The sequence below is a fragment of the Bufo bufo genome, chromosome 6, assembly GCF_905171765.1.
Source record: "Bufo bufo chromosome 6, aBufBuf1.1, whole genome shotgun sequence".
NCBI lineage: Eukaryota > Metazoa > Chordata > Amphibia > Anura > Bufonidae > Bufo > Bufo bufo.
The window spans coordinates 274,863,178-274,878,639 of record NC_053394.1 but is presented as its reverse complement, the minus strand read 5'-3'; positions in this window follow the sequence as shown (position 1 = coordinate 274,878,639).

Below are 15,462 nucleotides of genomic sequence, written 5' to 3'. Positions count from 1 at the left end.
CTGCAGAATTCAAACTTTTATATTATGCAAATTAGCCTCTAGGAGCAGGGGGGGGCGTTGCTCCTGCTCCTAGAGGCTCCGTTCTCCCACCTCATTACACGCCCTCCAAGTCTTGATTGACAGGGCCAGGCAGCATTCGCATCCTCCTGTCGCCCCTGTGCCCAGGGGAAATCTCTCGCCGTTCAGTATTCGGCGCAGGTGCGGTGAAGCAACGACTCTTCCTCACCGCAGGCATACTGAACAGTGCAAGATTTCCCCAGCGCACAGGGGCGGCAGCAGGATGCGAACGCTGCCTGGCCCTGTCAATCAAGACTTGGAGGGCGTGTAATGAGGTGTCAGCCAGCTTAAGGCTCCATTCACACGTCCACAATTCTTTTCCGCATTTTGCGGAACGGAATTGCGGACCCATTCATTTCTATGGGGCCGCATGATGTGCTGCCCGGATACGGATTTGCGGACCCGCACTTCCGGGTCCGCAATTCCGTTCCCGAAAAAAATAGAACATGTCCTATTCTTGTCCGCAATTGCATAGGCATTTTCTATTACGTGCCGGCGATGTGCGGTCCGCAAAATGCGGAACGCACATTGCTGGTGTCCGTGTTTTGTGGATCCGCAAAACACTTACGGACGTGTGAATGGACCCTAATAGTGAAAATTCTAGTGACAGAAACCCTTTTAAAATATTTATTGTGCACAGTGAACCCTGTAACAGAGAAAAAATAAAAATGGACGATTTTTTGGGTAATATTGCGCCTCTTCCCCCACTCCAACCCCCAGCCCCCCCCAATTTTTTTTTTTTATAGAAAGTGATCATAAAGTCATGTACTCGCAAAAAATTAGCACTCACAAACCTCTGTATATAAAAAAAAGTTATGGCAGTGCAAAGAAAATATTTGTTTTTTATTTGCATAAAAGTAGATAAACATAATAGAAACTATATAAATTTGTTATTGCCATAATCGTACTGACCATTGGAATAAGGTTTTTAGATTACAGTGAATGTTGTAAAAAAAACATTTGTTAGTTTTTTTGTTTGTTTTTTCCAATTTCACCCCACAAAGAGTTTTTAGCCTATTTTCCAATATAAGATGGTAAATTAAACCTATGGGTACAAGAGTGGTGATGTTTCTAGGGAACAAACCCTTTTGTTTCCTAATTTCTTGGTCAGCTTCATCATCTAACACAAATCTGTTTGTCTTATAGTGTCTTACATCTAATTTTATACAGTTCAGCCTTGAGCTCTATGAGGCAAAAGCTAAAGAATGGACAGCAGTTCTTGGACCAAATGAGAATCTGGTTGGTGCACACTGAAGGTGGGTTAAGTTCATATACCCTATATATACACAATCCAAATCAAGATGGGAGGCAGCACAAGTATCTTTGTTGCAAAAAGAGAAGAAGCATTTCATCCATAGAAGTATCCAGTGACACAATGTTTCAGGTTATAGGCAAGTCTTTTTAACCTGATTGTGACATCTGCCATACATGAAAGGCAGAAGATGGTACTGGTAGTGTTCGCAATTAGAGCTAACTCCACATGCCATGCATTGATCTATTGATTCTCAGCATAATTTATAAACCTCTGCATTGAGGCACTTTGTATATGTTTTTGATCAAAATGCATAGTCCCAATCATCAAGGTGGCCTCTTTATGAGTGGATCACTAATATGGTGCAGTACCAAACGGCAACCACCACTGCCACAACAAAGCACCTGCAGGTGGATAGACCCAGCGGCCCAACAAGACCCCACAGCACTGGGCTTCACCAACTCATAAACACGGCATCATAAGTACATAAGCCACCATACAGTACTGCATTATGTGAACAGGTCTCAAAAGCTCGTCTCTCCATGTGGTCTCAGACACCTGAACTGAGACAGTATAGGAGTTTAGCCTCATAGCAGGGGTGTTGTTGGGCTGCTGGGTCTCGCCACCTGCAGGTGTTGTGGTCACCATGTGGCGCTGCACTAAATTAGATGAAGATGTTTTAAAGTATGCTGAGAAGGAATAGATCAATGCATGACATGTGGATATGCAATCCATGTCTTTTTTTTTTTTTCTACAGATTGGTTAAATATAACATTTTACAGTGAATATAATGGAAACAATCAAAATGGCAGAATTGCAGTTTTTTTGCTTGCTTTGCCTTTCAATAAAAATTTAATAAAAAGTGATCAAAAAGAAATGCATTACCCACAATGGTATTAATAAAAACTACAGCTCGTCCAGCAAATAAAGAGCGATCACGCACACCGTAGGCGCAAATATAAAAATATATTTTTTTTAAAGCATTAAAACATAACAAAAACTATATAAATTTATCGCTGTAATTGTACTGACCTGCAGAATAAATGTATAATATAATTTTTACCATCCAGTAAATGCTGTAAATTCAAACTCCTTAAATTAATGGCGGAATATTGTTTTTTTTTTTTTTTTAAGAGCTTCTGTTGTTTCCAATTTCCCCATACATAGTAAGGACTATTAAATTGTACAACTTGAACGGAAAAGTAGAAAGTTAAAGCTCCTGGGGAAAAAAGGGAGGCAAAAATTAAAACTATGCGGCGCCAAGGGGTTAAAGCATGCTTGAAAAAAGGCTTGCATGTAGCCAAATCATCACATCAATGGATATTTCTGTAGATATTTCTGTGGATTGAATTCTACTTAATTTTTTGTTCTGCCTTCCGGGTGCTGGGTCTGACGGGGTGCCAGCAAGCCCAGAAGCAATGAGCGCTTCCATCAATACAGATGGAAGCACTCATTGCTGAAGCGCTGACACCCGTGACCCAGTCCCACATACTGCGGCGGGGCAGGGAGCGGAGCGCATAATTCCCTGCCCCGCCACCGATCACCGCCATAGGCTTCAGGCCTAGTAGGCCTGAAGCCAATGCGGTAGTGAAATCCCGGCGCAGGCGCGCGTGATGACGACGTTATCGCGCGCGCTTGTGCCGGGAATCAGCAGCACAGTGCCGGGACTCTGCAAGCAAGCGCAGGTAAGTATTTAGCTTTAGGGTTTCCTTCTTTCTTTCTTTTTTTTTTCTTTTGCCAACTTTAGGGGACATGAGGGGGCCGGGGTGCACAGAGGTCGTGTGGGGGCAAACTTTTATTTTATAATGTGGCAACTTTGGGGGACATGAGGGGGGTGTACACAGGAGGAAGTGGGGGGAATATGGTGGGATACTGTGTGGCACAGTGGGGGGGGCAATTTATTATGGGAGGGATGGCAATGTGGGGGACACTACTGTGTGGGGGGATACTACTGTATGGGGGCAGTGTGGGGGATACTACTGTGTGGGGGGCAGCGTGGGGACACTACTGTGTGGGGGACACTACTGTGTGGAGGCAGCGTGGGGGAAATTACTGTGTGGGGGACATTACTGTGTGGGGGGCAATGTGGGGGACACTACTGTATGGGGGCAGCTTGGGACACTACTGTGTGGGGGGACTGCAGTGTGGGGGACACTACTGTATGGGGGCCTTTCTATTGTAAGAGGCCAGTCTATTATTTCTGGGGACACTATAGAGGAATTATTACCTGGAGCACAATATAGGGTGTTATTATTACTGGGGGCATCTAGGGGACATTATAGCTGCTGTAGACACTATAGGAACATTTGGGGTCATTTATCAAACTAAAGTAGAACTGGCTTAGTTGCCCATAGCAGCCAATCAGATTCCACCTTTCATTTTTGACAGCTCTTTTGGAAATCCAGTTTTACTTTACACCAGTTTGATAAATGACTCCAATTATGTCTATTAGGGTCACTATTTTTTCAGCAGTATAGTACCTGGGACATTGGGGAGCACAACGGGCACAGGTATTGGGGGTGGCAGCAGGATGACACTGTGGGGACACAGGATGAGGAGGTTGATGGAAAAATTGAGAAATCTAACATGTCTGTGTTACAAACTCTGTAGAGACGAGATGCGGCTAAAAGAATTTCTCATGGCGGTCTAACGGAGGAGAAGAGGAAAGAGAAGGTCTACATGACAGGAGATGTCCCTGGATGTAAGAGGTATGTGGTCAATTATTGGGGGGGGGGGGTGCCAGAGAAATGACCCGCCCCGGGTGCCAAACACCCTGGGCACGCTGTAAGCCGTGTACCTGGGTGGGCTCCCCAGAATACAGCGAAGTCACAGACAAGGAAAGCGACACTGACACCAGCTTAATATGCAAGAACAGAAAACTTTACTTAGACAACAAGTAATAACATAAGCATCACCAAAGCAATACAAACATGTATAGAAAAATGCTATATCCCCGGACCCACAGTCAATGTCTCTGCCCACTGGACAGGCCTAGCCGATGGCGGACCCAGCAGAGTCTCCAAGTCGTGCTGTGCCGCTACAGAGAACACCCCTAGCCGATGGCAAACGCAGCAGAGCCTGCAAGTCAATAACTGCAGTCCAGTACAGTACTGCCTAGCAAAACGATCTAATCCTAACTAACTAACTGATGCTAGGCCTAGGCTAGTCTCTGTAACTTCAGGCGCCACACAATATATTACAATCAGTAACCAGGTGTACTGACCTGCGTCTGTTCTGGGCCCGAGGATGCAGCCTACTAGAGATGGCCACCAACTTCTCAGCAACCGTGCGGCCTTGCTTGATGAGGCCTTCTGTCCACACACTGAAATGGTCTTCCTGGGACAACCTCTCTTTCAAAAGAGCTGGATACAGAAAGGATATTACAGCTACTCTCCTTCTTCTGAGTATCCATTAACTGCCGGACATCTGCAAGCCAGGATGGAATCGGATTCAGTCCCTCACAGCACAATCCTTCCACCATGCCAGATCAACACACTTCCTGGTTCACTCACTGGCAGCAGCATGAGTCATCGTTTGTTTTGCATATTCAAATCTCAGAATGTGCTGGCTGTAGCTGCAAAACAGTGGCCTCTAGTGCCCGGAATGCCAAATGACAGTTTAAGTACAGACATTATGCAGAAATAGCTGTTTCACAATCTCACAACGCCACTGCATGGTGCTGCTCTGTTCAATTCTATGACAGATATGGCAACAACAGTCCTCTCAGTTGTCTGGTTCAGACTACTACTAAAGGGGTTGTCTCGAGATATAAACCTATCCACAGGATATCAGATATTTATCTGATTGGTGGGCTGACCGCTGGGACCCCCTCTGATCACAACAGGGACTGAGTTATGAGGTCCACGAATAAATGGAGTACAAGTTGAGCATGCGCACTGCCACTCCATTCATGCTTTAGGGGACTGCCATATATAGCAGAGCTCTGACCAGAGAATGAATGAAGCAGCAGCTCACATGCTCGACCACTGCTCCATTCATGCAGGGAACTTGGGACCCGCATTCTCATAATCAGCGGATACGTTTTAGTTTTTTTTTAAATCTTGGGACAACTCCTTTAAATGGCCTGTTACTAGTTAAAATCTATACATAACTGATTTTTATTCCCCATTCTGGGGGGGTTTTACATTAATGCACTCAAGATAAGTTTTCTTTAACCTCTTAAGGACACATGACGTACCGGTACGTCATGATGTCCTGGTACTTAAGGACACATGACGTACCGGTACGTCATGTGTTGTTCCGATCACTGCCGCCCGGCCGGCAGTGATCGGAACCCGGTGCCTGCTCAAATCATTGAGCAGGCACCTAGGCTAAATGCGCGGGGGGGTCCCGTGACCCCCCCATGTCGGCGATCGCGGCAAACCGCAGGTCAATTCAGACCTGCGGTTTGCTGCGATTTCTGCAGTTTCTGGTCCCCGCGGTCCCTGACCGCGGGGATCAGAAACTTGCTGTGCCTAAAAAAAGTTTTATTCACCCCCCCCTGCACCCCCGAATGATTTTTATGGTGGCGGGAGGTGCAGGGGGAGGGTTGCGGGCGGTGTGGGCGGTGCGGGAGGCGGGCGGTGCGGCAGGCGGGATCGCGATCCCCCGCCCACCTCCCCTTGAAAATTCATTGGTGTTCAGTGGGGATACCAGGGTGCCAGCACATTGCTGGCACCCTGGTATAAACGGCTGACATCTGCGATGCGATGTCAGCCGTTTAACCCTTTCCATACAGCGGTCCGTACGGACCGCTGTATGTAAAAGGTTAACAGCGCAGGGAGCTCCCTCCCTCTCCCATCGGGGGGCTGCTGTGCCTTTGCAGCCCCCCGATGGAGAGGGAGAGAGCCCCCAGACAGCCCCCCGAGAGATCCCCTCCTTACCCTTCCCCGTCTGCGAAGTTCTGAGCAGACGGGGAAGGTTCCCATGGCAACAGGACGCCTCTCAGGCGTCCTGCTGTCCATGGTGCTGAACAGATCTGTGCTGAAAGGCATAGATCTGTTCAGTGTAAGTAAAATACAGTGCAGTACAATATATATTGTTCTGTACTGTATTATACAGACATCAGACCCACTGGATCTTCAAGAACCAAGTGGGTCTGGGTCAAAAAAAAGTGAATAAAAGTGAAAAAAAAGTAAAAATCAAAAAACACATTTATCACTGATAAAAAATGAAAAAAATAAAATTCCCTACACATGTTTTGTATCGCCGCGTCCGTAACGACCTGATCTATAAAACGGTCATGTTACTTTACCCGAACGGTGAACACCATAAAAATAAAAAATAAAAAACTATGATGAAATTGAAATTTTGCCCACCTTACTTCCCAAAAAAGGTAATAAAAGTGATCAAAAAAGTCGCATGTACGCCAAAATTGTAACAATCAAACCGTCATCTCATCCCGCAAAAATCATACCCTACCCAAGATAATCGCCCAAAAACTGAAAATACTATGGCTCTTAGACTATGGAGACACTAAAACATCATTTTTTTTGTTTCAAAAATGAAATCATTGTGTAAAACTTACATAAATAAAAAAAAAGTATACATATTAGGTATCGCCGCGTCCGTATCGCCTGGCTCTATAAAAATATCACATGATCTAACCCCTCAGATGACCACCGTAAAAAAATAAAAATAAAAACGGTGTAAAAAAAGCCATTTTTTGTCATCTTACGTCACAAAAAGTGTAATAGCAAGCAATCAAAAAGTCATATGCACCCCAAAATAGATGCCAATCAAACCGTCATCTCATCCCGCAAAAAATGAGACCCTACTTAAGATAATCGCCCAAAAACTGAAAAAACTATGGCTCTTAGACTATGGAGACACAAACATTTTTTTGGTTTTAAAAATGAAATCATTGTGTAAAACTTACATAAATAAAAAAAATTGTATACATATTAGGTATCGCCGCGTCCGTGACAACCTGCTCTATAAAATTACCACATGATCTAACCTGTCAGATGAATGTTGTAAATAACAAAAAAAAAACGGTGCCAAAAAAGCTATTTCTTGTTACCTTGCCGCACAAAAAGTGTAATATAGAGCAACCAAAAATCATATGTACCCTAAACTAGTACCAACAAAACTGCCACCCTATCCCGTAGTTTCTAAAATGGGGTCACTTTTTTGGAGTTTCTACTCTAGGGGTGCATCAGGGGGGCTTCAAATGGGACATGGTGTAAAAAAAAACAGTCCAGCAAAACCTGCCTTCCAAAAACCGTATGGCATTCCTTTCCTTCTGCGCCCTGCCGTGTGCCCGTACAGCAGTTTACGACCACATATGGGGTGTTTCTGTAAACTACAGAATCAGGGCCATAAATATTGAGTTTGGTTTGGCTGTTAACCCTTGCTTTGTAACTGGAAAAAAAATATTAAAATGGAAAATCTGCCAAAAAAGTGAAATTTTGAAATTGTATCTCTATTTTCCATTAAATCTTGTGCAACACCTAAAGGGTTAACAAAGTTTGTAAAATCAGTTTTGAATACCTTGAGGGGTGTAGTTTCTTAGATGGGGTCACTTTGGAGTTTCTACTCTAGGGGTGCATCAGGGGGGCTTCAAATGGGACATGGTGCCAAAAAAACAGTCCAGCAAAATCAGCCCTCTAAAAACCAAACGGCGCACCTTTCACTCTACGCCCCGCTGTGTGCCCGTACAGTAGTTTACGGCCACATATTGGGTGTTTCTGTAAACAGCAGAGTCAGGGCAATAAAGATACAGTCTTGTTTGGCTGTTAACCCTTGCTTTGTTAGTGGAAAAAATGGGTTAAAATGGAAAATTAGGCAAAAAAATGAAATTCTCAAATTTCATCGCCATTTGCCAATAACTCTTGAGCAACACCTAAAGGGTTAACGACGTATGTAAAATCAGTTTTGAATACCTTGAGGGGTGTAGTTTCTTAGATGGGGTCACTTTTAGGGAGTTTCTCCTCTAGGGGTGCATCAGGGGGCTTCAAATGGGACATGGTGTAAATAAACCAGTCCATAAAAATCTGGCTTCCAAAAACCATACGGCACACCTTTCCCTCTACGCCCCGCTGTGTGGCCGTACAGTAGTTTACGGCCATATATTGGGTGTTTCTGTAAACGGCAGAGTCAGGGCAATAAAGATACAGTCTTGTTTGGCTGTTAACCCTTGGTTTGTTAGTGGAAAATGGGTTAAAATGAAAAATTAGACAAAAAAATGAAATTCTCAAATTTCCTCCCCATTTGCCAATAACTCTTGTGCAACACCTAAAGGGTTAACAACATATGCAAAATCAGTTTTGAATACCTTGAGGGGTGTAGTTTCTTAGATGGGGTCATTTTTGGGTGGTTTCTATAATGTAAGCCTCGCAAAGTGACTTGAGACCTGAACTGGTCCCTAAAAATTGAGTTTTTGTAAATTTCTGAAAAATTTCAAAATTTGCTTCTAAACTTCTAAGCCTTATAACATCCCCAAAAAATAAAATATCATTCCCAAAACAATTCAAACATGAAGTAGACATATGGGGAATGTAAAGTCATCACAATTTTTGGGGGTATTACTATGTATTACAGAAGTAGAGAAACTGAAACTTTGAAATTTGCAAATTTTTCCAAATTTTTGTTAAATTAGGTATTTTTTGGTGCAAAAAAAATTATTTTTTTTACTCCATTTTACCAGTGTCATGAAGTACAATATGTGACGAAAAAACAATCTCAGAACGGCCTGGATAAGTCAAAGCGTTTTAAAGTTATCAGCACTTAAAGGGACTCTGGTCAGATTTTCAAAAAATGGCCTGGTCCTAAGGTGTAAAAAGGCTGTGTCCTTAAGGGGTTAATATTATGCAATATTCGGTTTTGCTTGCGTCATCTGCTCTAGTGACATCTTCTAGGCATCTTCTGTCTTGGACATGAGTACAGGATATAGTAACAGAAAGCGAGTGAAAGTTTTAGGCTGTAAATAAATAGAGTTGACTGAAGCCAGCTGTGGATAGTTGCAGCTGTAAAGTCTATTAATAATCAGGGGAAATTATTATGAATCGCTCATAATAAAAAGCTTCATTCCACATAGCGTGAGCTGAACACTTCTCACATATTTTACTGGAGCATGCACATATATTCTCTGCCAAAGAGTTTTTACGTAGAAGTGTGTTGCTGCCACCTGCTGGGCTCAAAATGGAACACAAGGAAACAAGCCTTCACCAAGCAGTTAGCAGTTATATGCTCATATAGTGGCGCTCTGTACCCACTGCCATCCTGCTATCTGGGACAAGCATGGGCTTTGCATCTCTCACCTAGCTTCTGCGTGGCCACAAGACTCTTGAGTCCCATATTGCAGGCCACAGCCTGGCTGAAAGGCCTCTTCCTGCGTGTGTATTAGAGAGACATTTCCTTGCAGAATTGAAGGGGTTAATTCCTTTTCTGATCCTGTGCTTAGCTGTTTGACTAATGAGCTAATCAACTCTTCTATTTAGCTATGCTGCTGACCTCAGTTCTTTGCCTGAACCATTGGTCTGTACAGATCTTGCTAGGTCTCTCTAGCTTGCTAGAGCTTGTAAAGAACTACAATCTGTCTGCCAGTGTACCGACTTCTGCCTGTTTCCTGACCCTGTGCTGCCTGATCTGGCCTGTACCTGTTCACTGTACTGACCCTGACCCAGGAATTTGCAAAAACTTTGCCTGCTCTCACCTTGACCTGGTATTGACTAGGGGTTTGCCTATCCCATTGGTGCCACGCATCAGTGTCTCTGATCCCTGTAGGTCAGCACAGCCAACCACACTGTAACCATTCCAAGAGGTAGAGGCCTGGCTGCTCCCCTGCAGTGAAGACCAGATCCCTATATTATTGGGTTAAAGAGTTAAAACCAGAGGACAGCCGGGATAATGCCCTCAGGACTGACCATTTTTCTCGGCATAAGGCCAAATGTACACGGCCGTGGAACACGGATGTGAGCGGTCCGTGGTATCCCGGCCCGGCATCCTGCTGACAGCAGGAGCGCACGGCGTCATTGGTTGCTATGACGCTGTGTGCTTCATGCCACCACTGCACTACAGTAATACACTCGTATGATCTACGAGTGTATTACTGTAGTGCAGCGGCGGCATGAAGCGCACGCCGTCATAGCAACCAATGACGCTGTGCGCTTCTGCTGTCAGCAGGATGCCGGGCCGGGATACCACGGACCGCTCACATCCGTGTTCATTCAGCCTAAAAGCTATAAAATTTATTGATACCCACTCCAGCTTTATATCTGAGGAAAAATCCCATGTGTCCTTAAAAAAAATTGTTTAAATATTTTGAAGTAGACTGAGAGAGAACAAAAATCAAGTTAATGAAGAACGTTCCAAAAAGGGAAATTTTGCTCTATTAATGAAGACCCAAAACACCTGTGGTTATAAAAGGGTTAATTATTGCTATACTGTACAATGTGGATAAATGACAGGCTGCAGCAAGACTGTCCACACACAAAGAAAGACTTATGGCAGAGGAAGTCCACATGTCCCATCCAATATGCCCTTAAAATACACTACTCACAAAAAGTTTGGCTTTCAGAGGAAATTTATGGAAAACATAAAAAGTTCACACTACAGTTATATTATATCATGAAAGTAGGGCATTTAAGTAGAAGCATGCAATGGTGATTTCCTCATCTCAAACTATTTATTGAAACAAAAGTCGACTTATTGTCTAAGGCATGGCATCCCTCTCTTTTTGAAGGGCGGACCTCAGGTCATTAAGGTTCTGGGGTACAGAGTTACGAGCCTCTACACGGTGACTCAGCTGATCCAATAGGTTTTCAATGGGATTCAGGTCTGGAGAAAGTGTAGGCCACTCCATTTGAGGTACCCCAGTCTCCATGAGCCATTCCCTAATGATGTGACCTTGATGAGTTGGCGCATTGTCGTCCATGAAGATGAAATTAGGCTTGTGTTGCTCATGCAGAGGCACAATGACTGGATTAATGACGTTATTCAAGTAGTATGGGATTGTCACTGTACCATTCACAAAGTTTAGGGTAGTTCTGAATTGACTAGACACACCTGCCCCCACTGTAACACCACTACCACCAAAGGCAAACAGTGGTTGATACATAGCGCTCTCCTTGACGTCTCCAACATCGTTGGCGGCCCACTGGTCCCTCATGCAGTAGAGAAGCTCCCTGGCCCATGCAAGACGATGACGCCTGTGGTCAGGTACCCGTGCAGGTTGTCTATCAAGCAGACCATGTTGATGTAAATGTTTTCAAAAGGTCTGACGTGACACTTGGTTGCCTCTCACCTCCCTTAAATGTGCCAGGAGTTGATGCTATTCATCATCTGGTTCCACAAGGCATTGTTCACAATGAAGCAGTCATCAGTGTGGGATGTGGCCAAAGGACGTCCTTTATGTCTATGCCTTTCTGTGACACTTCCAGTCTCTCTGTATCTCTGTTGCTACATGCTGATGACACTCTGTGACACTCTAAGCTGAATGGCCACTTCCGTCTGAGAATATCCTGCTTGAAGCCTAGCAATGGCGACGTACTGTTGATCAATTGCTGGGTGTCATCTTGGTCTCATGATGTCAAAATGTGAACAGCATGATGAGGAGGACTGTTTAAATACCAATTCTAATTGACCCATGGATCAAACACCTGTTGTGAATTTTGCCGTTAAGCTCCTTGTTAGAGAATAGCAAGTTGTGCAAAAAGTACTGAAACATTAAATAGTTGGACATATGCATTCAAAAGTTTAGAGAAGGTCACTTTAGGTTCACCATTTAAGGTTAGAGTAGTGTATTTCATATTTATTTTATTTTAGGATAGATGTTTGTTTATTCCAGGCATATTTAAATTCACTTAAAGGGGTATTATCAAGGGCAGACTCGCCATAGACCCTACCAGGATGATTCCCAGTGGGCCGATGCAGGGAGCTGCCCATGCCCTCCTTATGGCCGCTGGCCAGGTACATAACGATTTGACACTGTGAGTTAATGCTAAGAGTCCTAAGCACTTACCCATCTGGAGGCTGCAGGGATCCCTCCTGAATTCAACTGTATCGCTGTCCTCAGGATGGTGATGCAACTAAATACTTCGGTGGGGCACAGGAGCTGATGGTCCCCTGTCCCCATAAGTATCAGACCTCTAGTAGTAATCTACAGGACTGAGAACTGTGAGGCAATAAATCCACACAGGCAGTCGTAAAGCAATGGTGTTATCATGACCAACTGCACCAGGTCGCAGGAGTCGCAATTATGTCATCGAGCCCACCTTAGCAGGGACGTAGCGCAATGATGTTGTGACTAGCCTCTTGTACTACGACAAAGGCGTCTCAGTTCAGTAGGAACAGGACTCAGGTGAGTAATTTTTTATTTTTTTTCCCTGGCCACTTTGGGACCATTAGGAACAATACTGAAGGGGGGGGGGGGGCATTACTGGGGGCAGTATGGGGAAATTTGTTATGCTGGGGACACTATAGTAACATTACTGGGGACTTTTTAATACTGGAGCATTAGAGGTGCATTAATGGCTTTATTTTTTTTATTACTGGGGCATTACTAGGGGGAATTTTTTGAAATAATGGGGCACTATTACAGGCATTACTGGAGGCACTGAGGGCATTTTTTTTATATTGGAGCACTAACGTTGTTATTATTATGACTGGAATAGGTGGTATTAATATTGCTGGATGTACTATAGGGGACATTATAAATATTGGGGGCACTATATGGACAGTTACTGGGAGGTAAGTTAGGGGGTATTATTGCTGGAGGCCAATTGGAAAATTTTTATTACTAGGGGTAGTTTATGGGATATTATTATTACAGGGGGCACTATAGGGGAACTATTATTGCTGAAGGAACTATAGGGGCATTTGTATTACTGGAGGCATTTTATGGAGTATTTTTACAACTGGGTACACAATTTTTCTGCCGTATTGTATTTTTGGGCATTGAGGAGCACACCAGGCACAGTATTGGTGGTAGCAACAGAATGACACAGTTGGGGCGCCAGGATGGGGAGTTTGTGTTGAAGGTAGGGAGGGGAATGGAAAAATTAGGAATTTATCATGTTTATTTGGGAATCTAAGACTTCCATGTGGTAAACTCTGCAGAGACAAGACATGTCAGGCTACTTTCACATCTGCTCCATAGATTCTCCAGATCCGGCACTGCTGGATGCAAACGGAATTCCCACTTTCCCCATTAAGTATAATGGGGTGTGGCGGAAATCTGGCCACGTTCCGGCAAAAATGCAGAGAATCGGCTGGACACAAACCGCTGCATGCTGTCCAGCATTCTGTGCTGGATTTGGGATCTGATCTCCCTGCCGCAGATGTGAAAGTAGCCTCAGAAAGAATTGGTCATGCCAGTCTGGGCTGAATGGAAAAGATGAGGAAAGAGATAGTCTACATCAGAGATGTCGTCACTAGAAGTAATAGTTATATAGTGCTGTATTCTCCCTTATGTTTGGTGCTGCTGAAAGACCAGTATGCTGTTGGTAGGGTTGGCTCACTGCTTTGGCCAATGTCTCACTTCCTTAGACCCTCCTCCATATCTTAATTACAGACAACTGAAGAAGAGGACAGAATGTGGCAGCTGGCGCTGGTCACCACAGAGGAGCAGCTTCTGAGGTGATTTTTTGTTCTGCTAAGACAGTTTATTGTGCTGCATTGTGGTATTTGGTCCTGGGGCAGTATTTTGTTCTGGACTGTGGAATTTGGTACTGCAACAGAACCAAATACCAGAGTACAGCACAATATACTGCCCCATCAGAACCAAATACCACAGTGCAGCACAATATACTACTGGATCAGTTTATTGTGCTGCACTGTGTTTGGGGTCCGGCTACTGTACATTATGCCACCCCACACCATGATCCTGGGAGTAGGACCAGTGTGACGTTTCCTTGTGAAAGCCTCATCATGGTGTTGCCTATGTGGTTTCCAGACCAATCTGTGGTTATCATTGTGTCCAAGACAAATGTGGGACTCATTGCTGAAAAGGATAGACCTCCATTCCAGCCTCCACTGCCATCTTGCTGTGCACCATGATAGCCTTTGAGAGCAGTGGCATGAAGTCAATGGAACACCTGTAGATGGACGTCTGGCTCATAGCCCAATGTCATACAAATGCCTTCTGATGGTCTGTGTAGACAATATTTGTCTCCCTAGACTTGGGATGTGAGGTCCAATTTCACTTGCAGAATCGATCACTATGTGCCATTTTTCTAATCGGATGATCCGCCCATGCAGAGGGGTTGTCTCTGTGCACCTCTTGCTGTCATTCCAGTTCATAGTTGTTCTCTTAACCACTGTGAGACACAGCGTTGAAAATTGCTGACCTCGTGGCCTAGCGATCTGTTTGAGTGATAAACCAAAGTATCTTATTGGAGCTAGGTGCTTGAAATTGTGATCATTTGTAGATCCTAATGATACCTGCTGCTCCCTCAATTTGCATAACATTACGACTTTTTGGTACTGCAATTTCAATGTTGAGGAGTATAATAAAAGCTTGTGGGCACCCTGCCCTACTGCTTATCCTCAGCTTGTATGCAGTTCTAGTGATGTCTTGGCAGGGAGGAGCAGGATAATTTAATGGATTTTGTATTGTAACAATTGACTAGGGAGGCTGAACACAAGAAGTGACAGGGAAGCAGAACTACAAGGAAAAAAGGACAATGCAACAGTACTCTGCAAACACAAATAAAGTACAATAATGCCATAATTATAGAAAACATTCTGGTGCTAATGCTACGCTTTTTTTTGCAAATTTGAGATTCTTGGCAAATACATTTTGTACAAAATTATATGGGCCCGTCTGCCAAACGTCAAGGCGACCTCTATAAGACGGGAACCTAACACTAAATACTACCTGTTATGTGCCAAAATGGCTACTACAAAATTCAGGGAGTGCAGGTTCCACATGCATGCATGCTGGGTCCACTCTGCTTTTTACTATTTTTGGTGCCATAACGGCCTCCATTAAATCCAGGGATGCAGGTACCAACATGCATGCTGAGCCCACTCTATACTTCTCCTGGTGCCAAGTGGCTTCCATTAAATACAATGAGAGCAGGTTACAGCTTTATACTTACTCTAATTAAAATCAGCCTATGGGGCAGACAGGCTAGTCAGGGGTGCAAGACCAACTGGAGTCAGCAACACCTCCAGTACAACTGCAAAAAAAAGGGGGTCAGTCAGCACAT